This window comes from Rhamphochromis sp. 'chilingali' (assembly GCF_963969265.1).
Source record: "Rhamphochromis sp. 'chilingali' genome assembly, chromosome: 17".
NCBI classification, from domain to species: Eukaryota; Metazoa; Chordata; class Actinopteri; order Cichliformes; family Cichlidae; genus Rhamphochromis; species Rhamphochromis sp. 'chilingali'.
In genome coordinates, this window is record NC_137944.1 from 34,637,911 (window position 1) to 34,664,957 (window position 27,047).

At 45.8% G+C, this 27,047-nt stretch overlaps 1 protein-coding gene across 2 annotated transcripts in view; it reads left to right on the top strand.

Annotated features, from left to right (window-relative positions):
• The first annotated feature begins 1,540 nt into the window (after positions 1–1,540).
• The window catches only part of LOC308385108 (zinc fingers and homeoboxes protein 2-like), a 135,028-nt gene continuing 109,521 nt past the window's right edge, over positions 1,541–27,047 (top strand). Inside the window, exon 1 of one of the 2 annotated variants that reach the window (XM_080863877.1) lies at positions 1,541–1,905. The gene's annotated coding sequence lies outside the window, so the exon portion shown is untranslated. Of the gene's footprint in view, positions 1,906–1,941; positions 2,177–27,047 lie in introns of those variants that run through there. The other variant, XM_080863878.1, reaches the window with a different exon arrangement.

Sequence of the window (27,047 nt, forward strand, 5' to 3'; positions counted from 1 at the left end):
GCTAATAAATGTTTCAGTTCTCTGGGTAGTGCAGGTGTCCATCTGCCATAAAGCAGCGTCATGGGTTCAACTCTGCGCTGAGGCCATTTAATTAGTGTCTTTCTCCCAGTTTTCCTGAATTTTCTCCCCTATCGTGGTCTAATAAAGGCAAAAAAAGCCAAAATATATTTAAACAATGGAAGTAAAATATAATAAAATCACAGAAATTCACAAGGAATAGAGGATCTGATATATGATGAATGTTTAATATTAAGATATAGCCAGAAAAATAAAAAAATAAAATTGCATGGATGGGTTGAATAAAACATAGAAAGTCATCTCTGCAGAGGCCTGAGAGGCTGATCATTTAAATGAGCACAATTCATGAGAAATGCAAAGTAAGGTGTAATAATTTTTAAATTATAAAAAAACAATAAAACTGTTAAAAATGCTAATTAACAAGAAACATACTGTATATTAAAAGGTCGAGTAATTCAAGAAAATGATGAAAATTGAAAATTAAATAAACAAAATAAATGAACATCAAAGACGTTAGAATTCAGTTTCTCCTGCAGCTGCTTTTTTATACTTGACCTTTGACCTTATGTATAAGAACGCATTAATAATTTGTTCTTTTAGCCTGAAAAGCGGCCACGCTCTTTCTTTCTGTTTTAAGTGAACAGACTGAGATTTGGCATTAAAATGGTTTTATCAGCACTGATAAGGAGCCAGGAATCAGAGCCGATCATAAACTTACACTCGGGATGTTTGATTGGTGACGTTGGACATATTATCACAGAGGTCAAAGGTCACTAAATCGCCCAAGTCCTCATAAACCGATCGCATAACTCACCTACACATAACCACCGGTGGGAGCAGGCAGGGTGTGCTTCCTAAACCCGCCTGTTGGTGTCGCTGTCCGTCACGTTTTCGCACAAGCGCGAAGGTTCGTCTGCACGTTTATTGCATCTGATCAGGTACGACAAGCCCATTATCAAAATGCACGAGCTCGGTGCAGTGTGGTGATCGTGGATAAACTTTTCCTTCCACTCCCACGCACTCTCGCCCTCCTGATCCCACCGAAACTCCTTTTAAATGAGCCCAGGTTGAACAGGTGGGTGCTGATGCTCCAGCCGCACGTGAGCACGGTGCTGTGAGCGGGTCAGCTCCAGGATCAAACAGGTGTCACAGAAACACCCGAGCGCCGTGGGTTTTGTTCCCGCTCACATCGCTTTTATTTCAGATTTTACATTTTTATTTACATGTCGTGGGTTCATGAAAGGGAACTTTTGCAACATTTTCTCCGAGTTTAGGAGAATTCACAGAGATCAGAGCTGCACGGTGTCACAATCACGAACATGTCACACACGAGACGGGAACGAGTCCGGTGATGGTGTGTGTGAGCGGGCGTGAGGGTAAGAGTGCAGGAAAGTGGATTAAAATGAGAATAAAGTCGGTGCAGAGGACCACAGGTGTGTGAGTGTGTGTGAGAGAGCGTGTGTGTGGATGTATAGGTGGTGCCTGCCTGCTGCCGGGGTGCTGAGGCTGAGCCGCTGCAGGAGGGGGGCACGCTCGGGGGGTGCATGGCCGCCGCGTGGTCGCGCCTCTCCGCCGTGCCAGAGTCCGGCAGCGTCGCGGTCCAACTTTTCTGTACATTTTCACGTCACCTGGACACCGAACATAAATTTGGCATCCTATGCAAATATATGCTGACGTAAAAGATCATGTGGTTTTTGTCGTCGATCCCCCCTATGAGCAACGAGCAGGCTTTTTTTTCTCCTCTCTACTGTTGTCTTTAGGTTAGCTATGCTACAATCTTTACTGTACCCAGCGCTAGCTATATGCGCCCCGCACCGCTCCACTCTGGATCTCTGGGAATAATCAACTTCCAGCCTGTCGCACCGTGCAGCCACAGACTCCACACAGGTAGGACACGAGGGAAACTTCTCGTTTTTTTACTCGCGGGGATAAATTTTGACCAAAGTGACCGCAAAAGTGAAGTTATTAAAGCGGCTTGGTTGCAGGCAGACTAGCCGCCTGGCTCCCTCTCTCTGCCCAGGCTGCTGCTGTTGCGGCTGCTGCTAGCGACCGTCCCCCTCCATCACAGCCTCTCGGAGTGGGAACCACGGCGCTCTCACCCCGCGGATCTCCTCGGCAGCCCGGCTGGGATGGAAATACTTAGACACCTGGCTGTCAGGTAACTTTAGTTGCGGGGTGACTGCTCTCCGGGTGTATTTGAGGATAGTTGTGAGACAAGTGAATGTCACCCGGTTCGCGTTGTTTTTTTTTCTTCTAGTAGCCAACTTTTGCCGTCCCCCCTCCACCCCCGGTGAAAGTGCACATAATAAATTGATTAGCCATTGGGGCTAGCCGTTAGCCAGTTAGCCCCTGCTAATGACGGGCGACCCGGCGGAGCTAAGAGCTTTAGCTTTAGCCGTTCCCCGCACACAGCAGCGGGAAACGTGGCTGCCCGTCTCTGGATGTTGTGCTTTCATGTCGGGAAACGCATTTGTTTTGGCTGCCTCCCCCTCCTCTCTCCCGTCTTCCCCTCGGAGTTACAGCGCTGCTCCGCGGACCCGAGTGGAGGATAAATCCGCTTTTTGTCGGCGCCTCGGTCTCCGCGGAGCCGATGACAGTGCGGTTAAAGAGTCGGCTCAAGTGTTGTTGTTGCCCGCTGTAGGTTAGGTTCAAACGGGGCTAGCTAGCAGACAGCCAGTCTGGCTGGTTGGGTCATCTGAGGTGAAGCCTCCGTCAGCGGGGTGCACAGAAATACGCTGCCTGTTTGTGGAGAGCCGCTTCCCGCTGCTTTACCGACACTTTCCCAGCTTTTCCGCTTTATACTTGCCTTTCACCGAACTGTCTTTACCGTTAGATCGTCTTTTCGGGCTGTTTTCACCGCCGATGAGCGAACTGTTTGGCGGTCGCATGTTGAAGCGAACTGCCGTTTACTTTGGTATTAAACAGTTTTCCGCTCGGTGCTTTAAACGTGTTCAAATGTGAGGCTGAAGTAGTTTAAGAGGGGCTTTTGGGCCGGGCCGGTTCCGAGGACGGGTTGCCTGTTTGGTGGACAGACGCTGACTTCGTGCCAGTTAATGGCAGACTGGTTTTCTACTGGTTTCAGGCTGCCAGAATCCACAGCGCTCGGCTTTTCCACGGGAAACGCCGTCAGTGTTTGTTCTTTTTGCACAATTGTGTTTTTAAACTGCATTTATAAGGATCCGCGTTGATATTGAACTGCTTTTACTCCGGTTAAGCAGAAATGTGTGCGTTTTTTGCATAATTTTGCAAATACGCGCTCGGTGTATTTACATCCAGCGCCGTGTGTTTGCTGACAGACTGGGTCACTGCTGCCGCCCGACCGTGCGGGGAAACCGGCTTTATTAGCGCCCGTTTACTCACCGGGACTGCCTGCATGCCCCGTATGTGACACGGCCAGGAGGGTATCCACATGAGGGGCGTGGGGTGGCACCAGCCCCCCTCAAATATCAGTGCCTCGCCCCCACAGGTCCTGCGGTCTAATGTAACTTAGTGCATTTACTCAGATACTTTACTTGAGTGCACATTTAATAAACTTTCAATTTATTTAACGATTTCTCCTTAAAAAAAATCTCAGAATGAGCCTTTGCAGGATTTACTGCACTTGCAATCAAGGCACAGAGTTCCCCTTTTAACCTTAGTTAACAGAAAATTGGGATGTTTGATTATTAAAAATTAATTGTAAGCTTGGGAAAATTAAACCACACTTAAAAAATACTGTTTAAAAGTATTTTTTTTAAAGAAAGATGTTTGTTGGTGGGTTTTATATAAAACCAAACAGCTATATTTTGGATGCTTGTGTTGCACTTTGTGCTCTAGGCTTTGTTTTAAAGCTTCAGAGGGCTGCTGCAGATTTTAAAATATAAATCTACTCATATTTGGTGCTATAATATTTTGAATAACACCCCCAGCAGCATATAGGTACAGAAAATCATATCCAGCTGCAACATTAAAGTCTGCACACCATTATGATATAATATTATGATGCATGTCGTTCAGCACAGTGAGTGGTCTGTATGTAGGTACTGGGAGTATATTTTGCAGTGTAATTTAAGGCTTTTCATACTGGTTTTGCTTCTTTGCACACTAGTTTTCTTCCTTTAAAATAAATGTCTGTATCATGGCTCAGGACTGAACATGAGTGTGAAATATTTTTATTTCCTTTGTGCCCCCCATTCGAAAAAAGTCCCGCGTACGCCCGTGGACGTGGCAGCTGTTCCTTCTTCTTGTAGTCAAACTTCTCCAAGTTCGCCCAGCCTGTGTTCACGATGTTCCCCGACCTAATTTCCTACCCCAAGCCCTGTTACATAAAATCATGAATAATTGGATGCAGCCGGCTCGCATGCCGCTTCAGACCTAACGCGGTGACGTGGTTGGAAATCAAAAAGCCATTTTGACCTGTGACCCCCTTCCCCCCGCCCCATGGCCCCCCTTCAGTTGAGAAATATCTCTAAAAAGGCGTAGTTGTGTTTGTTTTGCAGCTTTCCCTGCTGTCCTCATGTGACTCCCTGCAGTCTGAAGGACGTACAGGAGGAAGATTTCTGTCAGGCTTAGGCGAACAGGTGTGTAAACTGAATTTGGGCAGGTTTCACCCTCCACCACATCCCTGACAGTGTGACTGAAGTGTGTCTTGGCTCTTGGAAATCATTGGAGAGGCTCGTATTTGGCAGCGGCTCCTCCTCTTCCTCCTTCCTCTATACTGCCCGGTGACAGCCTTAAAATCCACCTCCTCCCCGCCGCTGCACCGTGCGCTCCCGCTGAAAGTGTGTCAGGATTTTTTCTCCTTTTCTTTTTTTTAATATTATCTCCCTCTCGCCTGTTCTGGTTCATAATCACATTTCCTTTTCCATTGACCGACTTTTTTTGTCTCATATTTTGCCGCTATTGTATCTGCGCCGTGTCAGGCTTTTTAATCCTATGATATGGATGCAGGGATCAGTCAGTCATGCTGCCAGTCTCCGAATCAGAGCACGCTCGCTTGCTCTCTGGCTGCTATTTATTTGTCACAAACGCCAACACACACACAGGCGCACACACAGCACGCAGCTTTGGTGCGCTTTCCCTTCCTCACTACTACTCTCGCGTCTCTCACACACACACGCGCACACACACTTTCGCTTTTCCTCTTCCTGCCCTGACACGCTGCTTTTTCTCTTTGACACACACATTTTGCCGCTTCCTGGGAAGTGCAGCTGTGATTTGCTGTTGCCACCTGACCTGTCACCCCAGTCCCCCCCACACACACACACACACAGACACACACACACGCAGCCATAGTGTGCTTTATTTCACCGTTTGCACTGCTCACATCATTGGTTTTTTATTGCAGAAAATTGCTGCTCCACTCGTGTGTTTTCATTATTTGTAGCGATAGAAAAGGACCCCTTTCTGTGTGTGTCTGTGTGTGTGTGTTGCCCTCAGTGGCATTCAGTCGTGACAGCTCACACACACACTATGCAGCACTCTTTGTCGCTCTGTCAAACTGCTATTTATTTCACGCACATGCACACACACACATGCAGAAAGCATGCATGACAGCTGCATCTTTGCACACACACACATTCAGTCACTCCTTTTTTTGCTCTTGTGGCGCACACACATTTGTAGTTTGGGTGCTTTATGAAATAGTAAGAGGGTGTGTGTGTGTGTGTGTGTGTTTGGGAAAGAGTACGAGCATGCCAGGTTGTGCGTGAGTGAAGTGGGGGTGATTTTCTGTGAGTCACTGCGTGTGTGTGTGTTACTGTCCACTCCTGCCTCACTGCTGGAGCTCTTCACAGGGAAACACACACACACACACACACACACACACACACACACACACACACACACACACACACACACACACAGCGGGTGCATTGGATGTGCGCTGCTGCTGCTGCTGCTGTTGGATCAAACCCACGTTCCACGTCGACTTGGAGGCTTTTCAGAGGTTGAAGTTTGAGCGCGAGCACCGGGATCCCCATTCGATCAGATTTAACTCCAGACCAGAGATGAAGCTCCTTCTTTTCACTGTTCGCTGCTTTAATAATCTTTTATTCCTCATTTCTTGGTGCTAAAGCGGAAATCTCGCCCAAGGATTTTATGTCTTGGTAATTTTTTTCCCTCGTACAGAAATTAAAAGTGATATTTTTTTTGCAGCTTTTTTTTCTGCTGTGCAAACATTCGTGCGCTGCAGTGAAGGCTTTCATTACTCGCCATGAAATGTATTTTTAAAAGTTGTGTGTGTGAAAAGTCCCACTGCTGTTTGTTCCAGCTGTGGAAAGGCTTTCAGCCAAATACGGTCATTTTTCAGCTCAGACCTGCTACTTTAGTAAAACATTAATTCCTACCTTTGAACTCGCGGGTGCTCATTTTCACAACTTAAGTCCATTTTTACACCTGCTTTCCCTCCGGAAACACATCTTTATACGTCTCCTGATCTTGTAAATCACCTGCAGACGGCGAAGCTTGTGTAGTTATTAGGGCTAAACTGACAAAGCAGCCAGGCTGATTCATTGGTCGATAATTGCTCGGTGCAGCTTGATCATACCTGTATATTCAGCTGACAGGTACAGAGGATGTAAGGAAATGTCATGCTGTGCTTGGGCTTCCAGCTCTGCCCCATAAAGCTGGAAATTCGCTGACTAAAGTCGGGTTATTTAGTGTCTGGAGACGGTGGCCATTTTTTCTGGGCTGTCTGTGCTAAGACTTCCTGTTCTGTGAAACAGTCACATGTAGAGATGTTTGCAAAGCTAAAAAGAAGCGAAGCTGTCCTTTCTGTTAGTGTGTTCTGTCTTCTGCTCTCAACATGGGCCGTTTACCTGCTTCCATTCAATCCTGCTCGGTGATGACTGGTCATCTAAATACTTGGCACCAATCAGACAGAGACAATGGCTGAAGGTTTCACTGCAGTTTGGCGTTTGAGCTCTCCGAATGAACCAATGCACAGGTGAATTGAGGCCCTGAAGGCTTTCGGTACCAAAGAATTTTTGTCCCCTTTGTCCTGCAGTTCCGTATTCAGTATTCAAAGGTTTAAACCAGGCTCCCCACTTTTGCCTCAGAGCAGAATATTTTGGGAAATAGTGGTTACTAATTTATCTGAAAGACGACGTGACCGCTGGGAAGAGTTTGGCTGTTCCTCAAAGATCCCTCCCCCGCTGTATTATCCTACATTTTACCAATCCAACATCGGGTAGTGTGTTGTTCTTCTGCTCTAGTGTTTAATGGTAGCTGAGAAACTGGTCAGAGGTGCATTTCCTACCAACACTAACATGTTAGATCCGGTAAAATTAGAAAAATGTGGACTACTTAAAATTAATAACTGCTTTTACACAAAATCCAAACTAGCTACCTGCAGCAGCTGGGGTTCAAAGTGTGTGCTCACATTGGGATCGGATTGGTGGGACGTCAGTGAGCATGCTCTCAAATAACATCTACAGTATTTCCACAGTATTTAGTCTTCAGTGTGTAGCCAGGCAGGAAGTTTTAACATGTGAAAAACTGCATTACAGCGTGAAAGAGTCTTAAACCTGCATACTTTCAAACAGCCAGCAGGGGGCGACTCCTGTGGTTGCTGAAAGATGTCGGATTTCGTATACGTCAATGAGGAAAAAGAGCTCGCTGCTCGCTTGACTTCTTGCTTGAATTTTCCGGATGTCTTTAAGGTTTTGATCATTTTGTGCATTTTGATGTAATTAGAAAAACAATTTTAATTACGTTCCGTTAAAACGAGCCACGGTCTCAGCGTCTCCGGCAGGAACAGACTCGCTGTTGTGTTTGTATCGAGACTCTCACCCGTGTGCTGTTGTTGAGTTGGTGTGTGTTTTGTCCACATGTGATCAAACACGCTCCGTCCGTCGGGTCTCAGTCACATCCACTTCTCGCTGCAGTCGGTGCTTTTGGCGCCGTCTGCTCAGAGTAGCGCTTATTAGTGGCAGTTTTTTTTCCTTTTCTTTTTTTGAAAGGCAATTGAAGAAATATTAAAAGACCCGGTGAGAGCTGAATTACTTTCACCTGCGCTGAATCCAGGAAACCTCAAGGCGGACTGGTCACAGAAATGAAAACATCCTTTAGGCACAATGCTTTGAGTCAACTTTGTTACAGAGTTGACCTCCGGTGTATTGTCTCTGTGGAGGGCTGTGTGTAATTGGTGCTTTTATTTCCATTCTGGCGACGACCTTGTTGGGTTGAAGCCGGTCGCTCGACTACATAAAGGTTTTTTTTAGGAGGAGTCGTCCATGTTGTAAAGTGGCTGAGAAGTGTCTTTTTCTGGTGCTAATGAAAGAAAACGTTGATTTGTGAGTGTTTTTCTCTGGCGGTCTTCTTACAGCGGCGCCGCTGACGTTTGTGTTTTTCTGGAAATGTTCCTTTCACTGTTTTCACGGTGACGTCCTCATTGTTCATCCCGCCTGAAACGCGCGACCTCTGAGAGACGGCCAGCGCTCGTCAATGAGTAAACGGCCGGCATTCTTCAATGACTGAAGACTAGTGAGATGTGGTCAGTGATTCAGAGCAGTGGAAGCAGGTTATCCTGCATGATTCAGCTCAAAGTCACTGATGATATTCAGAGGCTTTGGTTTTGGTCTTCCCCCAAAGGAAAATCATCAGGACTGTAATAAAAATACTTTTAACCAGACTTTTTCGAGCGGGCTTTCATCGCCTTTCATTCATTCGTCGCTGATTACCGCTATAACCAAACGCATACTGATTGTTCTTATGTGTATAGTCCCCTCAAAGGCCCAGTTTGAGCCAGGATAACCCTGATATTACTGATTTAATATCACCCAGACCAAGTCTGATGTGTCTAATGAACTCATCGTGCAAAAGGTCTGTTTTATTTTACAGGATAACTTTTAAAAAGGCCCGTCGAGTGTGTAAAGCTGCACCGGCAGCTCAGAGCTGAAGCTGCATAGAGATGTAAGCTGTCTCCGACACCTGTGTTGTGCAGACGGGGCTGAAAATATATCTATTGATTATTTATTTGCCTCTTTCATTCCTGCACCTCTGCTCCTGCCTCGGTAAAGCTATGTGATCAGCACAGCTTCTTTTGTCTGTTTTAGCAGAAAATTCAGCTTGACGAACTCAGAGAAAACTGAGTTCGTCAAGCTGAATTTTCGGACACTCGGCGGAACGATGAAGATTCAGCAGAGGAAGAAGACGTGCCGTTTAGATGCTGATCTGAATATGTTGATTTAAAACTGTGAAATTACACACAGGCTTTGGTGGAGGGTGCGTTATTCGAGTGCCTGTGTTGGCAAATCTAAAAACTTGCGACCAAGTCTTACCTACTGATGACATCTGTAATAGTTATGAGGAACAGCTGGATGTTAAGGATTCACTGGTGTGTTGGACAATATTGGCTCGATCTTTGGCAGATACAGACATCAGCAATAAACCGCAAATGAATCTGCAAATATCGCCCCGCAGATTAGATGACATTTGTTCAAGTCAGTTTTGTGTTTTATTTATTTATTTTTATCTGTTGTGTCAGAAATGAGAAAAGAAACCAAACTGTGAACAGCGTCAACCAAATTTTTATTTTAAACATCTGTTCTGTTGTAGAATGTCACGATTTGTGCATCTCTAATGAGCAGTTACCGGAGACGATCATATTTTTGAATACTGAACAGTCGTTTATCTGTAAAGACTGAAGCATTTATGCACCGAAAAATAGAAATTTCCTCTTGTTTTTACCAGCGTCTGCTGCGATGCTCCCGGTGGCTCATTTAGTAGTTTGTTTTTGGTTTTTTAAACATGAAAAACAGACGTGTTTAAAAGTCAGAGAAAACCCAGAAACAGTATAAAGTGAGCCCGGTCTGACGGTCGAGGGTAAAGAAGTCCTGGAGAAACGTGTGCTAGCACCAACCTGCATCTTCATCGGCAGCGCAGTGACTGACTGGCTGTTCTCAGGCTCTTCCTCGTCTGATTACTAATCAATATAAAAACACTGATGTGTCTTTAGTGCTGAGAAGTGGGTATACGAACAGAGTATTAATAGCAGCGCAGCTTCCTGCGGTCTGCACGCAGCTTCACAGGCTTTTCCACACTGCCAAGAATAACTGGGGGAAACACTGAATACTTGTAATTGTTTGAAGTTTTTGGCAGGACGAGGCCAAATTCTCAGATATTGAAAACTGGCACAAAAAAGCAGATTCGCTCCAAAAATATCAGCGATGGAAAAACTGGAATGGGTCAAACCAAGAAAGCAGAGCGGGCTCGTTCTTCTGAGGTCTACTGTACATGCTAATGACGCTCGCCCAAAAATATAATAATGTATGCAGGGAGAAAATCAGACCGCAGAGACGTGACAGAACCAAAGAAGAAGGAGAAATGCAAATGACTTATTTTTCCAGATGAGAAAAGACGGCGAGCTTGTCAGCTGTGAGCCCTGTAAGTAATTAATATTAATGTAACATGAAAATAAACCAGACTTCACTCGTGTCTGGAGCAGGATGGGCGGTATAGAAAGCTGGCGTGGGTCCGGCCCGGCGGGGAGTCACGTGACTGATAAACAGCGCCCCGTCCTCCACGTGACGATGACGATGAAGCGTGAGCCGATCGCTGACAAACGTGTCGCCTTGTTTCTGAGCCGGAGCTGCAGCTCTGCCTCTGGGCCGATCGGTTTAATGTTGACCTGCAGCTCGGTCCCGCCCACTGCTCTGTCGACAGCATCTGAAACGGCTCCTGAGGGAGGTCACGTGACGGAGGAAAAAAGAAACTGTTTATTACAAAGTGAAATGTTCACACGCTTTCTGGGAGCGGAGCTTCTGTGAACTATTGACTGATCAGAAAGTTGCCATCGGGTCACTGCTCCGTCCAGCCCGGGCATTAGCAGCGCCGTGACGCTGCTCTCACAAACATGCATGACTTCAGTTTATTGATAAGGAAACTTTATTTTCGTCCTGCTGGACACACAGATCAATGTGCAGTGAGACTAAAGGCTTGCAGTATGGAAATATTAAAGGGCTGCAGACGGCTCTCTGCTTGTACTCCCTCCATTAGATCCATGAATTCATTAGATTAAATCATCTCAGGCTTAATCTGATCATGTTTTGTCGAGTCCTGAGTCAAAACTAGTTTTCTTTCCTTAAACACAGCACAAAGTAAAAGTTGTGTATTTTAGATGTAGATAAACCCGCTCGGCTACGTTTGTGCTGCAGTCACAGGAGATGTGAAACTTGTATCTGAGCAACCAGTCGCGCTCGATGAAAATGACGATCACTGTGCAAACAAAGTTATTTATTTCGTTATTATCCGTTTTCCTCCCAGTGTGACTGAGAGGTTTGGGGTTAAACACGCCCTGTGTCAACAGTGACTGCCCTACAGACCCGACCTCTCACCTTGTCTCTTATTTCAGGCACAGAGGGACTCAATATCCTAAAAATAACTCTAAAGGGGTTCCCAGGGTGTTCCTGCATTAGACGACACCAGAGATGGGCAGTAACGCGTTATTTGTAACGCGTTACTGTAATCCGATTACTTTTTTCAAGTAACGAGTAAAGTAAGGGATTACTATTGCAAAAACGGTAATTAGATTACCTTTACTTTCCCGTAGGAACGCTGCGTTACTGCGTTACTAAAACCGTGAATCTTTTGCGAGAATGTCTCATGACAGTGACGTAAGCGAGTGCGCCGTTGGTGACAACAGCTGTGTGCAGATCAACAGTGGATCACATATCGAGTGCAGGAGAGAGTATGAGCGTGCAGCGTTTAAAGCGTGGAAGTACTGACCTTACTTTGAGTTTGATTCCATAAAAAGTGACAAAAACATTAGTGTCCGCTGTGCGTGGGAAGAAAACTTCTTTTTACAGCGAAAAAAACCCTAAACTTCCAACAAGCACCGAGTAGCTACGACGTAATGGGAAACTCACAGAGCTGCCATATCCTTGCACTGACCGCAGCACACCTGCACCAGGGTAAACCTCCGCCTACCCAACTCCTGCTTTACAGGTGAAAATAGAGCAACAGGGCCGCTGAGTCTTTGACTTTATTTATTTTCTGCTGTGTTTTACTTGCATCTATTTGAAAGACTGAGTGTAAACACACAAAATATTTTATTTTATGTGGTGGAATGTGCAGAAAATAGGTTTAAATGTTAAACTAATTTCTTCCAGTCAGAGAATGTTGCATATAATTAAATTTTTGCTTGATTCATAAAGTTAAAAGATTAAAACTAATAAAACAAGTTAAAAAGAGACTTTTCCATTTGATTACATTTTGTATGATGGATTATGCAGAAAAAGTAGAATTGGGCTGAAAGATCTATCGCTTTATCACCTCTTCAGGTTGTAAATCGTGTTTTTAAAAAGTAACTAAGTAACTAATTACTTTTGAAAATAAGTAATCAGTAAAGTAACGGGATTACTTTTTGGGGGAGGTAATCAGTAATTAGTTACTGATTACTTTTTTCAAGTAACTTGACCAACACTGGACGACACACATACTGGTTTTTAGGATCTATGTTTTGAAGCCTCAGTTTTGGTGTTCGGCCTCTCAGGCGTTAGCTTTTAGGAGCCACATTAACAACAGAGCAGCGTTAGCCGCTAAGGCTAATACAGTGGAAACTTACGAAATTAATTCGTTCCCGAGGGTCTTTCGTAAGTCGAAGCACCCATCGCGCCTTTTCAGTGAGGCGATGCTGAACGATAGGCTATAGGCTAATTGCTAACTAGAACAACAAAGCGTCCTTCAATTGGAACAGCGAAGCGCAATTACAGGGTTGTCACATGATTCAGAAAGCATTGTGGGCATTGTAGGCTCAGCCAATCGGAGCCAGTGGATTTCGTTACTCGGGCATTTTGCCGTAACACGGGCAGAAATCTTGCCGTTCAGCGCCTTCGTAACTTTAATTTTTCGTGAAATGGGGTATTCGTAAGTTGGGGTTCCACTGTATAATCACAGAAATCTAAACCTGCTGATGAGCGCTGACTGACAGGCTGATAATATAATCACCCCCAAAACATCCACCTGACAGTAAACTGGCCACGCCCCTAATTAGTCAAACAGGTGAGCTTTTAAACATGTGTGTTTATGGTGTTTTCACTCATCTTCCTATCAGAGTCCACGCTGGCAGGAACACCTGCTGCTGCTGTCGGTAACAACATCTGGGCCGAACGAACATCTGGAAACATCCAGTGATCTCTGGCTTTAAGTTGTTGTTCTTGGTAGCTTTACATTAACTCGTGGTGGCAACACCACGAGTTAATGTTTACAGCTAAAACTGATAGAATCTGATTATGCGGAGCGGACGCTCGGCCCGGCGGGTGGAGTTGGTGTTAAAGTGGCTGCAGCTGTAGCGGAGCAAACCTGCATCAAACTTCTCATCCGGAGATCTTATCCAAACCGCTGCAGGTCCTTCTTTCCGAGGAAGCGCATTATCTGAAATATATGCAGGGCCGAGTGTGCGCGAGTGTGTCATTTTGACATAATTTACTGAACAGCCTTTTTAAAGAAGTCGCCAAATTTGTTTCTGTTTTATGCCATCAATCATCCGGTGAAAGTAGGTGTCACTTTTGTTTTCGGCTATCTCATTTTTTAGAGCGAAAACACTTCAAAAACAGACGCCGTGCGTTTGTTACCGCTGCTTATATTATTTAGATTTGCTTCTTTCTTCCTTCTTAAACCTCCAAGAAGTCATTTTTATTCATGAAGGGAGAAAAGAATGCTTATTTTCTCATTAAAGCCTGCAGTGTGTGTGCGTTTCTCAATTACTCAACACATGAGTGACCAGCAGCACTGATGGGCTCATCAGACAAAAAAACGTCTTAGATTAGCTCCCCCCACACCCCACCCCCCAGCCCAGAGCTGTGATTTGTTGAAGGCCCCCCCTCCCCTCCTCCCTGCCTCTGCATCGTTAATTTGAACCTTGTTTCAAACATTTATCCAGAAAAAGCTCGCTGAGCACAGTTTCCCCTTTTCCATCACCGGCCTCATTGATATTCATATGTTTCCCCGCGCTCGCACCTGGGGGCCGCGGGCTCGTGCCGCAGCGAGGCGCTGCCCTGCTCGGCAGAACTTCAGCAGTGCTTTTCTTTGTTTTTGAATTTCTGCGCTGCGGCGACGGTTTCCAGCGTTTCCTGATCTTCCCAGCTGCTCGGCAGTCGCGGCCAGCAACTTTCCAGGCGCGAGGCCGTTTGTGCGAGTCGGCCTCGGCCCGTTTTCTGCTCTTTGTCTCTGTTTCTGTTTGACAGCAACTCCTCAGCTGAGCCTCGCGCTGCTGCAACAAAGTGAAAAACTCTGCTGCAGCAGGCCGGCGGCGAGCGAGCGTCTCTGCTCAGACGCGTTCACTCAAACTGAGAGCTGATGATGCTCGGACACGTACGCTTACAGCGGGCACGCCGCTTTATCAGGTATGGACTCTGACCATGCTGGGGCGGGGTGCACCTCCTTCATCGCCCAGTTTGAGCCTCAGACTGTGCTTCATCGCTCTCCACCAGCTTTGTCGCCCCCCCCCCCCCCGTCTTTATTTCTCTTTTAAACATTCAAAGCAGATCAAGATCCGCTATCTTAGTTTAATTGGTCACATGATTATGACAAACATGCGTCATCGTTTTAGAAACTGTTTTCGCCGTCCACACTGCCACACGAAAGCACTGTTTCCAAATCTATGCGTTTGTGAAAGCGTTTTCAAAACGCTGCGTTTTCCATGAGTGAAAACGGCGTCTCAGCGTGGACGGGAGAAAGCGATGTGTTTTCAAACATGAGTGTGGACATAGCCTGAAGCTCAGTATCAGGATCTGTGTTGCTTTTCAACACACTCGTTTAGCTCGAGCAGAGTAAAAGGAGGATTATTAACCAAAGCGTCGACCTTCAGGTCACTGAGTGTTGGCCCCGGGTCGGCCTCTTTCCCATGTGGTTATAATGTTTAAAGTTAAAGCAGTTAAAGTTGAACACCTTGGTGTGGAGGGCTGAACATTAACCGGTTCCTCGTCAGTGGTCTGCACGCCTCTGAGGTGGAACGTGGAGCTCGTAGCTCTGCATGCAGGGAGGCGGGTCCAGGTGCCGTCCAGGCCGGGTCTCGGTCCTGAACATCAGCGAGTTCGTATGTGCCTGCAGACGACTGCCGCTCTGCAGACTGTTGTTCCTGTTTAAACATGTGCAAGCTGGACAGAACGTGGCCGCTCACTGGTGTTTGGGGATGGGGAACATAAAAATAGTGCATTACTTAAAATATTCCGTTCATTGTCTGCAGAGGTGGGACCGGGAATCGAACCGTTAACCTCTGCAGCTGCGTGTTGTTTAGGCAGGGTTGGAAAATGAAGATCTCACATGAATGGAGAGCAAAGCTGGTCTGCGGTGCTTCTGGAGCTGCCGGTTCCTCGGACACGCGTTGCGGGCGGAGTAAAGAGGAATTAATCACCAGGTCTTCTTTTTTTTTTTTTTTTTTTTTTTTTTTTTTCATCATTGTTTTTATTGCAGATTTTCCTTTAACACGACAGTGTCTCGACAGTAGACACAGAACAACAAAACAGTACAAACACAAAACGTACACAACAGCTCTTAAATAAGGCATAATACAAGATACAAAATACAAAATATAACATACAAGAGGTGGTGAGTCAGTCTTACAGCGCCCGGGTGGTGATCACGTGTGTAGTAGTCCTTTGAATAAGATAGCGGAAAGGTCCGGTCCAATATAGTCCAAAAAGGGGTGCCACATCCCATAGAACTGACCCACACTGTGGTGTATAACGTGTGTGAGGTATTCCAGAGGAATCAGTTCAAAAACTATTTTGCGCCAGCCACAGACAGTGGGAGTCCTATCGTTGATCCATTGTAAGAGGATATTTTTCCTGGCTGCAAATGTTAGAGTGTTATACAATCTTTTGTTGGCCGCCGCTTTTAGGCGGTCACTTGGAAGACCTAGAATCAGGGACAAAGGGTCCATCTCTATATCAACGTGGAAGATTTTCCCCAGTTCACCTGTAATGTCAGCCCAGTATTCTTGAAGCTTATAACAGGACCAAAAACAGTGAGTTAAAGTCCCTACATCAGTTTTGCACTTAAGACACACAGGGGAAAGAGAGCGGCTGAAGAGGTGTCTGCGGTGAGGGGATACGTGTAATCTGTGTAAAATCTTAAATTGGATTGCTCTTGTCCGAGTACAAATTGAAATCCTTTTTGCGAGAGACCAAACGGTATCCCACTTATCTTCATCTATGGTTACCGACAGTTCCCTCTCCCACACACCTCTAATCCCCTGCGCATCAGTGGTAGTCAAAGCATTAAGCACATGGTAAAATGAACTCAGAGACACCGTCAGCTGTTGCCCAAACAAAACCCTCTCAACATCAGATACTTCAGGGTGCTCAGCAAGGGTTGTATTGTGAGTGATATAGTGTCGTATTTGCAAAAAACGAAAGAAATCCTGTCTAGGCAAGCCGTAACTGTTGGTAAGCTGTTCAAACGACATGAGTTCACCACCCGAGAAAAGGTCACCAAGAGACTTAATATTCTTATCAGACCATCGTTGAAAGCCGGGGTCCAAAGAACCCGGAGGGAAAGCAGGGTTATTCATTATAGGGGTAAAGGTTGATGTTATTCTCGATCTTCCCTCAAGACGGCGGACAATTCGCCACGCTTTTAGGGTGTTGATTGTTACAGGATTTGTACAAAGGGCCTTAATTCCGTTAAAATCATTACAAAATAATAGATCGCTCAGTTTGCATTGTGACAGAGCTGTCTCAATATCCGACCAGATTGAGGTTTTACCCCTAACCCAGTCGCTCACAAATCTTAAATGGGCAGAAAGCTGATACAATCTAATATTAGGTAGATCCAAGCCGCCCCTGGAGCTTGGCAGATGCAACACTGCCATCTTGAGTCTGGGTCTGCGCTTGTTCCAGATGAAAGAGGTGAGCCAACCATTTATGTCCTTCAGTACTCTCTTAGAGAACAAGATGGGGATCATTTGGATAGGATACAATAGCCTGGGCAGCACATTCATTTTGATCAGGGCAATGCGTCCTAGCCAGGAGACAGGAAGTGACGCCCACCGCTCTAGGTCCTGTTTGAGTTTGCCAAATAAGGGTGTGAAGTTGGCTTTGTACAATTGGTCGAGAGACGGGGTAATAAAGATCCCCAAATACACAAATCCATTAGGAAACCATTTAAAAGGAAAGGAAGGAACAGTAGCCGGCATTGTGAAAAGAGTACCGAGAGGCATGGCCTCTGACTTAGCCAAATTGATTCTATAGCCAGAGAAATGGCTAAACCTGTCAATCACCTCAATGAGACTGGGTACGGATGTTACAGGGTTAGTCAAAAGAATCAAGATGTCGTCCGCGTATAAGGTTATTTTATGACACAGCTGTCCAATCTCTAAACTACGTATTGTGGGCGTCGCCCTTATGGCCTCAGCAAGAGGCTCTATGGCCAGAGCGAATAGAAGGGGCGATAAGGGGCAGCCCTGCATAACTCCCCTATGAGTGTTGAAGTAATCAGACCTAAGTCCATTAGTCAGGACTGCTGCCTGTGGATTATTGTAGATAACTTTGACCCATTTTATAAAATTCTCCCCTAAGCCGAATTTGCCCAGAGTATACAACAAATAAGACCACTCAATTCTGTCAAATGCTTTCTCCGCATCGAGAGAAAGCACCAGGCCGTCAATAGATTTTTGCTTGAAAGCTACAATAGCGTTCAGTAAGCGTCTAACATTGGTGGCTGAGTTTCGACCCTTTATAAAGCCTGTCTGGTCCTCCCTTATCAGCACAGGTAAAAAATTTTCTAAGCGGGTGGCCAGAATTTTAGAAAGCAGTTTCCTATCTACATTCAAGAGGGCTATAGGTCTATAGGATCCGCACAAATCAGGACACTTCCCTTTCTTTAGAATTAGGGAAATGTTGGCTTCCTTCAGTGTCTGCGGGAATTCACCCGTAATGAAGGAGTGGTTGAACATATCAAGAAGCGGTTCCACAATAATATCCCGAAACTGTTTATAAAATTCACAACAGAAGCCATCAGGCCCTGGCGACTTTCCACTTCGCAGTGATTTAATAGCCTTAAACACTTCGGTCTTAGTTATAGGGCTGTTAAGGGCAGTCTTCTGTTCCTCTGACAAATTTGGTAAGTCGAATTGGGTGAAGAAATTATGCATCAGCTGCACCCCCTCCGGGACTTGTTGAGAAGAGTACAAGGCTTCGTAGAACTTCTTAACACAGTCATTTATCAGTTTGTTTTCATATATCTTGTGGCCACCTTCATCAGATATCGCTGCAATGGTATTCGATTCTGCGCGCTTCTTAACATAGTACGCCAGACATTTACCGGCCTTATCTCCATGCTCGTAGAACCTCTGTCTGGTGTATTTAAGTTTCTTCTCTGCATCTCTGGTAAGAAGGCAATTCAGCGCTGACCTGAGTGCGGTTATTTCTTGCCATAATGGTGGTGATGGGGAGGCAATATATGTTTTCTCCTTATCCATCAATTCGCTCTCTAAAGATTTTTGTTCCTCCATCCGTTGCCGCTTCTTTGTCGCAGAATACGAAATAATTAGGCCCCTCGCATAAGCTTTGCATGTTTCCCACAAAACAGAGGCAGTAGTAGCTGAGGGGGTGTTGATATCCAAAAACGCTTTAAATTCTGCAGAGAAGTGAGAGGTAAATTCCTCATCCTTAAGAATAATGGTATTAAGCCTCCAGTGGCGGGACCTATGAAGCGCAGCTTTAAGATCGAGATCCATGATTACCCTAGCGTGATCTGAGATGATTATACTTGTTATGTCGCACGATACTACTGAACCTAAGTCAGTTTTCGGGAGAAAAAAGTAATCAATTCTAGTTTGGGACCTATGCGGAGCCGAAAAAAATGTGTATTGCTTATCGGAGGGGTGAGTATATCTCCAAGCATCCACAAGTCCAAACTCGTCGCATAGAGCATGAAGCGCTTTGGCCTGAGGAGAAGGAGTTGCAATGCTGTGTGGAAATCTGTCCATAAGCGGATTTAACATTAAGTTGAAATCACCACCAATAATAACGGTAGAGTTAGGAAGAAATGGGGCTAATTCCAGAAACATTTTGGTAAGAAAGGTAGTTGGGTGGGCAGGTGGAAAATAAACATTCAGTAATAAGATATTTTGGCCTTGCAAAATCCCTTTGACTATCACGTAGCGGCCCTTCAGATCCTTAACGCAATCAGTTACTACAAAAGGTACATTTTTCCTAATCAACACTGCCACTCCTCTACTTCTTGTAGTGAAGGATGAAAAAAACACTTGTCCATATAATCCTTGTTGCAACTTCAAGTGTTCATTATTATCAAGATGTGTCTCTTGTAACATAGCAACATCTACACCGTCCTTTCTTAGACAAGTAAATATCTTCCTCCTCTTAATAGGGCTGTGAACCCCTCGTACATTCCAGGTGCATATTCGCAGCCTACTCATTATTAGACTTATTCATGTATCACACAAAGCATATTGAGCCAAAGGGTTCACCACACCCTGGTTGAAAAAATAAATAAATAAAATAAAAATAAAAAAGGCATGAAAGAGCTGTGTGACGGAACATTCAAAGAACAGTGATTTGGCAACAGCCCTACTAAACATGTAGGGAAAAACCAATCTCCTCCTGCCCGTCGGGGAAGCCGAAGGGCATTGCACGCGCGTAACTCACGCCTACCCATAGACGAAAACACAGTCCGTCCGGTGCCCGATGGGGTGGAAGATTTCACCTGGTCGCTTATAAGCAGCGAGGACGAAAAAAAAGAGTCATATACGCCTAGATTCGGCAAGTACTCACACCGGTTAATTAAGGCATAGTGTGAAGAAAAGGAGTACTCCGGTGGTTACGGGGATTCAGGGCAGCGAGTCCGCGTAGGACGCAGCTGCCTCCGGTGTGTTAAATCTCTTCTCCTTGCCGTTGGCAAACAGCCTCAGTGTGGCGGGGTAGAGAGGCGCATAATCCACATTCTTCTTCCTCAGGCAGCTTTTCACCTCGTCGAAAGCCTTGCGTTTCTTGGCTACCGCCGCTGAATAATCATTAAAGAAGGAGACTTTGATCCGACTTGTTGGTTGGTTCGGCTGCGTAGCCAGGCGCCGAGCTGCGGCCATCACACGTTGTTTATCAGCAAAGTTGTGAAGCTTCATAATGATGGGTCTGGCGCGCTGGCTGGGGCCCGGCCTCGGTGCTAGAGAGCGGTGAGCGCAGTCTAGTTTGATCTTCCCATTTTTAGTTGTGAGCTCGAGATAGGAGGGGAGCCATGACTCCATGAAGGCGACAACATCATTTCCCTCCGTGCCCTCGGGAAGCCCGACCAGGCGAAGGTTACATCTGCGGCTGCGGTTCTCTAAATCGTCCATGTGGTCTGCCATGTCAGTTACTTGTTTTTCGAGTCGAGCCACTTTCGCCTGCAATACACCTGCCGTGTCTTCCACGCCTGAAATCCGTATCTCGGTGTCTCCCACCCGTGTCGCCAGAGCCTGGATCCGAGACGTCTGTTCACGGATTGCGGCCAGCACAGTATCAACTTTAACATCCAATAAAGTTGTAATGCTGTCAGTTATCTTACTCAGAGCCGCAAGGATATTCGGGTCGATATCGCTCCCAGTTTCCTCAGCGTCAGCGGAGATTTCTGTGTCGCTGGCGTTAGCTTCTTCAGGCTCAGCCGCCATAGGACCCACAATGTCGCTAGCTTGCACAACCGGAGCTGTCTTTTTCTTAGACCTGACGTTAGGCATTTTAGAAAAATAGTCGTCCAGACTCATTATAGAGTTACTCCCACGCACATTTGTAACGTTTCACCAGGTGAACACGTATTTTAGACGGATAATCGGGGGACCTCACCGGAGCACAGCGAGACGGGTGTTCGCGCTACGACGCCATCTTGCCAACCTCCATCACCAGGTCTTCTACAGGCTTGTGAAACGTCGTCGGGCCAAGAGGATCAAACTCTGGTCTAACATTATTTCCCAGTGATTGCAGGGACGAAAGCTTCCGGCATCGCGTCATGATCGCAGAAGAAGAAGTAACATGTTTTCCCAAAACTCCAGCAGCTAAAACCGTGTTCGGCTGTTGTTTGTTTTTTATAACTAATGAAATAATGAAAAACTTGCAGAAGCGTTGGACACCCAAAGATCTGCAGAACAAAGACAGAACTCGGGATGTTTCCCCTTTAAACAAAGCTCCGTCCCATCTTCAGATAATCAAATAATCTCTGTAATTATTGAATTAATCCCCACTAATTATTCAGAGCTCCTTTATTATTAATTGTAATAAATCCAAAAAGCATTTTGTCCATAAAATATCACAATAAATTAGCAGCATTATGACTATTATCCTCCTAATGTTTGTCTTTTTATTACCTGGTAAACAAGTAAAAGAAGAGAAAGTGAATGTTGGCTGGGCTGATTACCTGTGGGACGTGTTCCTCGTTCAGCTGTGGTGTTCTTTTGATTTATTTGCATTTTGTTGCGTCTTTGCTGCCAGTTTGGAGGAGGCCAACTGGCACCCAACATGCTGCTCCCCCCTTTTATTTCCCAGACGAGTTTTGGCCTAAATTGCTGGGAATTAGAAATGAATCCTAGACGATGATAATAATGGTGATAATATTGATAACAGGAGTAAATCTGGTGAGGATAGGTCTGCGCCTCTTAGATTAATTCAGCCCTTTTTGTTTGAAGTTGGTAAGACAGCAGAGCTCAGCCTGCTTTGTGTTGGTGTTTAATGTGGAAGCTCTCAGCGTAATAAGATTATTATTTACATATCATAACTCAGCCCCTCTTATCCCATTAAATAACAGCAGAAACATTTCACTCGAGTGGCACAGCTGTTTCTTTTACACGCCGTCCTGCAGGATGAACTCGATAAAAAGAAAGTTCCAGTTTTGGAGACGTTTGCACCGACTGAATTTGCTCCTCAGGAATCACAGGAATCTGGATCCTGTGGGATTCAGTGTAAACGGGAAATGGTTTACAGCTGCAGCACTGTGAGACCAAAGCTCTCCTTTGAAGACTTTTATTGAGAAAATCTGCAAATCGGGAGCCCCGAACTTCCAGCATTACAGCAAAGGGAAAACTGCTCTGAGCTACAACCGACCAATCAGAGCAGCTCAGGTGGGTTTGCAAATGGGAGGAGTGGGACATAATGTCTGTATTACCAGAGTCGAGGTGGACGCTACTTGTAAAATTTCTATAATATTTCTGCTTAAATGGCTCGTAGTGAAAGCATTTTGGGGAATCGTAAAGTTTCCCGATGGAAAGGCTGCAGTCATAGCGAGGAGCTGCTGAACGATGTGAGTGGATATTGATGCATGACGTGGCCCGTATCTCAGCCCGGAGGTGTGACGGTGTGAACCACCGCGGCTCTGCTGGTGCCATTCTCTTTAGATTTAAAAAAGCAGGTTAAAAAAATTGCTTATTGCGACTCCAGGCTCAGGCCCAGAGTGGGGTATTTGAAGCCCCTCCCACAGACCAGAGACGCGCATGTTGGTTTAATTGGCTGTAGGTGTGAATGATGGTCTGTGTTAGACTGTGATAGGCTCCACCCCCCTGCGACCCTGATAATGAGAAGCTGGAAGGACGGTATAAAACAAAATAAAGAAGCAGTTGAAGGTTTTTTATGTTCTTGGAGTGAAAATCTTTTTCTCTGGATAGTTTTTCTTTCCAACAAATATGTTTTGAAATAGTCTCCGTGTTTAAGCAGCCAGCGGTCCTGAAAACGACTCTCAGTAGAAGCAGTAGGGAAAAAGCGATGATTGCTCCATGATGATGTGCGCCGACTCTTAAGAGCTGGTGATGCATCCATCCAGCCTGCACTGTCTTTTAAAACCTGATTGGTAGAGCTACTTTACTTTTGCCCTCTGATGTACCCCAGTATCAGGAGAGTCTTCAGAATAGACATTACTCACTCTTAACTCTCAACAAACCCCGTTGCCGAGGCCGCCATCGCACCGAAACGCGCTCAATGCGATACTCCCCGACGGAGGCTTATTCGTCTCACATGAAAGAATCCATTTCAGACGCAGCGATGAAGACGTTCCTCCACTCAGCAAACTGTCCCGTCTACATTTTTGGAAGGAAAGTTGTTGCAAAGATGAAAATAATATCAGGGGATTCAAAGTCGAAAAACGATGCCGCGATCGATGAGAGTACACCTGAGCTGCAGGATCCCCGATAAGATCCGTCCGTCAACAGAAATGGATCGAATGCGAGCGGGATCGGACGGCCGCTGAGAGGACAAATCTACAGAAACAGGCAGGGGACGTGCGCGCTGAAAAGCTTCAGGAAGTAAAGCAAACAGGTCCTGGTATGCCCCGCACGTGTGGAAACATACAAATGAAGAATGTAGAGTGTGTGTGCGAGTGTGAGAGAGCGAACGAGGCCAGAGTTTCCTTTCAGCGGCCGAGATGTTGAGCTGAAATGAGTCTGAAATTAGAACCAATTCAGATCACTATTAACTGCAGGTTTTCATTCCTCGACTTCCCTTGAGCAAAGTGCTGAACTCTCAAATGACTGGAGCTGCTTACACCAGATGACTGTGGCCTTCAGCGGGTTCAGTGCCATAATACTCAAATTTTCATTTTTCTTGGCTTAAATTGGCGTTTGTGAGCGAGGCTTGTGAATGGTACCAGGGCTGCTCCTTAAAGCGTGAGTGATTCTTTTGTGCCGGAGCTCCAGATGTGAATGCGTACTGAACCTTTGCAAGCGAAGCTTTAGCTGAGCTTCAATCGACTGAATCGTGTCAGAAAACGGGTTCTGATTCTCGTACTCGGGCCTTTTCAGACTCTACGTGAGCCTCAAAGGTGAAGCCACCGCAGAAGTGCTTTAAACTGCCGGCTTGTTTCTGCCTGTTGGCGTCGTTTCTGGGGCTAAATGCTCCTTTAGTTTCAAAAAGCAATCTTAGGCCTCCCCTCAGTTTTGGGGTCATGGTTAGAGAGGCGAGGCTGAGATGGTTTGGACACGTGGAGAGGACGGAGAGTGGACACATGGAGCTGCCAGGCAGGAGGGAAAGAGGAAGACCTCAGAGGAGCTGGATGTGCTGAAGGAGGACGTGTGCACATTTACTGCACACAATTCTTGTCATCGTTTTAAAAGCACAAACAAGAAACATTCACCTTCAAAATAAGAGTTTCTTAAAGCTTAAACCTTTTACTCTGAAGGCAGCTGTTTTCCGTTTCCACTTTAAGCTTCCAGAGAAACCACAACAAGGTCAAACCTTTGACTGGTGTCGCCTAATGTTTAATAATCTGCCTTAAAGACTCAGAACTGCTTAAATATTAATGTTCTTTATTAAAAGAAAACCTGACCAGCGCCGACCAGCTGAAGGTCTGTGATTGGCTGTGATTGGTGACGGCTCTTTACCTTTGATAAACAGTAAAAACTCAAAATGATCCATCTTACGACTTTGAAGGACACGCTCTTATTATGAAAGGTCAGGATTATTGTGGGTTCACCACAGTCACCGTCTCTGCATCTGACACGAGAAAACGTGAACACGTTCACTCCAGTTTTACCTTCGCTCCGCTGACTTCCTGTCAACTTCAGAATTCATTTAAAGATTTTATTGATCGTTTTAATAATGGATTGGATTGATATAGCGCTTTTCAAGGCACCCAAAGCGATTTACAATGCCACTATTCATTCACACACTGGTGGAGGCAGCTACAGCTGTAGCCACAGCTGCCCTGGGACAGACTGACAGAGGCGAGGCTGCCATATCGCGCCATCGGCTCCTCTGACCAACACCAGCAGGCACGCACGTTCACACGCCTGTCCGAGCACCGAGCGCTGCTCATCTGATGACCGTCAGTATTCCAGGATCCTGTGGAATGGCCCACAGACCCGTATTAGCACTGTGTGAGCTGTGTCCACATTCAAGCCTAATGAATCTTTGTGTTTTTGTGCCACACTTCAACGCTGTCCTGATAGCCTGACCCTTGACCCGGTGGGTAATCAGAGGTTACCAGAGTAACCAGGTATCCTCCTGACAACAGAAAGTCTACTGGCGAAATCAATCGTCCGTCCTGAACTGTAAAATCTGTAAAGTCCTTTTTCTTTTTTAAACTGTAGCCGAGTCTTTCTGCTTTGCTGTGTTTGAAAGCAGCTGGACAGAGCTTTTTTCTTCTTCCTGGTTGCCACCCTGCAGAGTCGCGCTGTTTGCAGGTCAGTGTACTGCAGGTATTTGTCATAGTGACCTCTTTCTCCGTCTGCAGAGCGGCTGTTACAGAAATCTGAACAGACAGTCTCTGGGTTTGTGCAGAGAGCCGAGCTCCCGCTGTTTGCTACCTAACATTCACATTAATATCTCACACCGAGCCCGTGCACGCCCCGAGTGTGTGTTTCTGAGTAAAGAGCCATTAAAGTGCTCAGGTTTTACTCCACGGCACCTCTCTGTCACTTCTGCCAGTCAAAGGAAGCGAAGGGGCTTCAAAATAAGAGCGAGCAGGGCTGGCTCGTCTTTTGTCAGGCGGCACGGGTCTAAAGACAAACATCCCAAATGTAATTGCTTAAAAAGACATTTTTAGCGGTTTGCGTGCCGTCTTCTCGAGATTCATCAAACGGCGTCTGAAGAACTGTTGAATTTAGTCTAATGGGGCGCGTTTGAAAGCGTCTCTGCCTCACAGGCTGCTTTTCCTCCATTCTGCTTCATTAGACGGTGTATATACAGTGGAAAACTCACAGGGAAGATGGGAGAGGAAGCCAAATGTAAACTTGGACAGAAAGCCCGTCCAACACAAACAAAAGTGGCATTTTGTACCTTTGCTGTCCTTTGTTCCCGGCCTCGCTGTGGCATGTGTGCAGTTGTCAGTCTGTATACAGACACACAGGGAGGTATAAACTTGGGCACAGAGCAAGTCAAACTCTGGTTCTCAGTTTCCTACTTCAGCTTTTAATGTGGTCGAAAATTCCACGATTTGGTGACGTGCAGACAAGGCGTAAACCACAGGGACTATTTATAGGCTCGGGCGGCAGTGCAGGGCTTGCACCATCCTGCCATTTCTCCGCCTGACTCATCACCACGACAGGAAATGAACTTCTGTCTTTCTTCGCCGGTCACAGCAGCAGATGGTTTTCCAAATCCATCAGCCACTCCTTGCTCTTTTACTAGCCAAATTAATTTCATTTAAATGTTTTTTTTTTTTCCAAACGGCGTGCAGGCCCCTGAGTGGCTGGTTTCTTGCCAAACTGCCAGAATCACCAGCAGAGCAGAGAAACCTACCAGATGTAATCAAACCGAGCCAGTTTGGCAGGTAGGAACATCACTTCCTGCTCAGCGCAAGTCTCTCATTTGCATCGAAACCCAAATTACCGAGTACACCTTCGGTTAACCTCTTCCACCCCGGAGGTCCCCGGAAGAGTCTGTTATAATTCACCGAGGAGGCTGGCGTGATTTTAAAATGGAGGCTGTGCTCCAGGATTTATTTAGAGTCCGGGCTTAGTAATCTTATTGTTTGCTCACTCGTTGTTTCAAGGCTGCTATTCTCTGGCTCGTGTAAAGTAAGGTTGTCGATATTTGATGGGGTTTTGGAGATGTTCCCTCTGGACTCTGGATAAGAAGCCCAAACTGGTTCGTTTTTACCTTAAACGTTGTTTTTGGTGGAAAGCCGAAGACTTGAGGGGCAAAACTTCTGCTGTTGGGCGCCATTTGTTTGATGCATAATTGTAAATACAAATTTTATAGGGAGTTTGTGAAGAGGCGTCCTCAGGTGTCATTCAGACTGTAGAGAAAAGGGTTGTTTATATTGTATTACCTTTAGCCTCCGAATTATAACAACCGAATCCACTAAAACCAACAAAAAACCAAACCAACTGCTGGGCCGCCTTAAAATTCTTGAAGGTAAACATGTTTCCTGGTTTCTGAATCTCAGGTGTGTCTTTGTCCCCTCGTCCCCATCCGGCCACCAGAGGAGCCTGGCTCTGCTGGAGCTTTCTTCCTGTTCAAAGGGAGTTTTTCCTTCCCACCGTCACCATGTTCTTGCTCATAGAGGTCATCTGATTGTTGGGGGTTTCTCCCTGTTATCGTTGGGTCTCTGCAGTATAAAGGACCTTCATGTGACTGTTGTTCTTTGGTGCATTACAGGTAATGTTGGAAAAACATGAACAAATTGTGTTTGGA